The sequence below is a fragment of the Ascidia mentula genome (assembly GCF_947561715.1).
Source record: "Ascidia mentula chromosome 2 unlocalized genomic scaffold, kaAscMent1.1 SUPER_2_unloc_9, whole genome shotgun sequence".
In the NCBI taxonomy this organism is placed as follows: domain Eukaryota; kingdom Metazoa; phylum Chordata; class Ascidiacea; order Phlebobranchia; family Ascidiidae; genus Ascidia; species Ascidia mentula.
This window is the reverse complement of record NW_028113719.1, coordinates 60,001-62,500: the sequence shown is the minus strand read 5'-3', so window position 1 is coordinate 62,500 and position 2,500 is coordinate 60,001. Positions and strand designations below refer to the sequence as shown.

The window sequence follows — 2,500 nt, the reverse complement described above, 5'->3', positions numbered from 1 at the left end:
CAAGGCACATCCCTGAACAAAATTTCGTCCCGTTAAGGTTGCCGTTGCGCCGACTAGCCAGTTATTGCAATACTTATCTGAAAAGTGAAGAGATCCGTATCCCTGGACCTTCTCAGAAAAGCGGAGCCGACGTGCCGATGTTGTGGAGGCCCTCTTTAAATTACCTCCTTCGGCTTCAGCGCGGAATCTCTTCTCCAGACACTCCATGGTTTTATTATGGAGTGTCGGTGCCAAAATTGCGATCGCAGGATCCTCCGATCTTAACAAGCTGTCTTTTAGGCGCAACTTCGAGAAGAAGTACGTCTCTGCACAACAGGGGATCCCGAGCCCTCCGCATTTTGTGGGCAGATGAATGAAGTCGTTTGACAACGATGCCGGAGCATGGACAATTGACCTCACGCACCTCCGCACTTCTCGATCGATAAAGTTCAAGGTGTTCACCGTTTGGGACGTTATCGCCAGACTGTAACTCCACCTCGGGATGAAGTGGAATCGCAGCATGAACACCTTTTGCTGAGGCTTGAGCCTTGCCTTGCGGAGCCGTTCCAAGTTCTCCCGGACCGCATTTCTTTGAAGCTTGCAGGTACCCTGGGGGCCTATTTGCACCCCCAGGTACTTCGTCCACTCGCCAGGACGGATAACGGGAACTGGATCTTCTCCAATCGTCACGAATGGGGAGGTCCGAATTCTCGTCGCGCTCGTTCTGCCTCGGGTGTGGGTAATCCCGAGGGTTGTACATTTCTTTTTCTGGAGCCGCAGGCCTCTTTGCTTCAAAAATTCACTGGTGGTTTCCATCATGCTCTGTAACCCTTCAGGCGAGTTGCCGATCAGGACTAGATCATCAGCGAAAGCCAATGCCTTCACATTGACTCCCTTGATGTTATAGCCCAAGCGATCAGGCAGCTCGTCCAACAGTTCGTCTATCACCAAGTTGAAAAGAAGAGGCGACAGCGGGCATCCCTGCTTCACTCCCCTATTTACACGGATTTTCGAAGTGGAATCTGTACCAAGACTTATTACGGTCCAACAATCTTGATACAGATCTTCCACAATGCTAATAAGCAACTGCGGCACATTTTGCCTTTTGAGAGCCCGGATAACAGAATGATGGCTCACAGTATCGAAAGCTTTGGCAAGGTCTAAGATTGCCACTGCCAAGTTCGTGCGACGCCTGGCTGTTGAAGCGTCCTTGATAATGCTATTAAGCAATATCACGTTCTCGGCACAACCCTCCACGGGTCTGAATGCTTTCTGACGGTAATTCAGGGTTACTGCTCCTTGAAGCCGTCTTGCCAAGATCTTGGTGTAGAGCCTCACCAAGTGCGACCCGATGGTAATTGGTCGCCACTTCCCGATATCTTCGAGATCTTTATTGGACTTCGGAATTAGAGTAGTCCTGCTCTCTTTCAGTCGCATGGGGACTTTCCCTGCACGCATCCAGATGCTGAAGATCCTGCAGAGGACCTTTGAACCAATCAGCTTCAGATGCTGCACCTTCAACTTGTCCGGACCTGGGGCAGAGTTCTGCAACTGCCTCAAAACCATCGAACATTCTTGCTCAGTAATAGGAAGCAAAACACTTCCCATTTGTCTGTTGACTTTCGCCTTCTCAATTCGCTCCTCGTCTGGGGGTGACTCGTCACCGAACCTTTCAAGATATACTCTTTCAACCTCCTCGATCGGAGGGCCCTCCGGATTGAGAGGCGCGTCATCGAGCAAGATCTTCGCGAGTTTGGATCGATTTCTTCTCCAGAGCTTTTGTTGGAGAGCATACTCCTCGCGTTTGATCTCCGATGGCTTCCTGCGCACATCATCTCGATCTTTCCTCGCCTCCTTCCTCTTTTTCATTGGGTTGCGCCTGAGGGCAAAAATCTTAGGGTACAACCTGCACAATAAATCGTCCAATACTTCAACAACGTTCCCGATCTCATTTCGAAGTCTAATTAGACGATTTATTGCGCAGATACTTCTCTTTGAGTTGCCCGAGGCTGACAACTCATCAAGGTGGGCATCGAACACCTCGCTCCAATCAGCCTGTGGGTCTTCGACCGCTTCATGTTCTTGGCTGTTGTCTCGATTTTCGTTCCTCATCGAAGCGAGGGTAGCTTGGTACCGTTCGGATTTTCGTATGGCTCGAATCTGGTCCGCTGATCGTTCTACCAGACCTAAACCTGCCAAGTAGACATTAATTAGGCGAGGTTTTTCTCTGAGCCGACATTCGGCCATAGCAATGAGGTTAATTTCATCGCTAGTATAGGCCTTCCTCTTCGCAACGTCCTTTGCTTCCAGCATTTCATGATAACTGGAGGGGTGCTGCGAGCGTTGATGCAAGTGCATGCCCCTCATCGTATCGAAACTGCGTCTGCAAAGTCCACAAACGAATTGACGTCGTTCAAGGTTCGTTTCGTCTTCAACCTGCCGTTTGCCAGTACACCTGACAAAGTGGCAGGAGACTTGCGACATTCGCTCGTAAGTTTTCTTGCATCTGCCGCAGCTGTAG

General features: G+C 50.1%; 1 pseudogene; it reads right to left on the bottom strand.

The window, feature by feature from the left end:
- LOC145916709 (large subunit ribosomal RNA) overlaps positions 1 to 2,500 on the bottom strand; it is a 5,105-nt pseudogene that overhangs the window by 1,817 nt on the left and 788 nt on the right.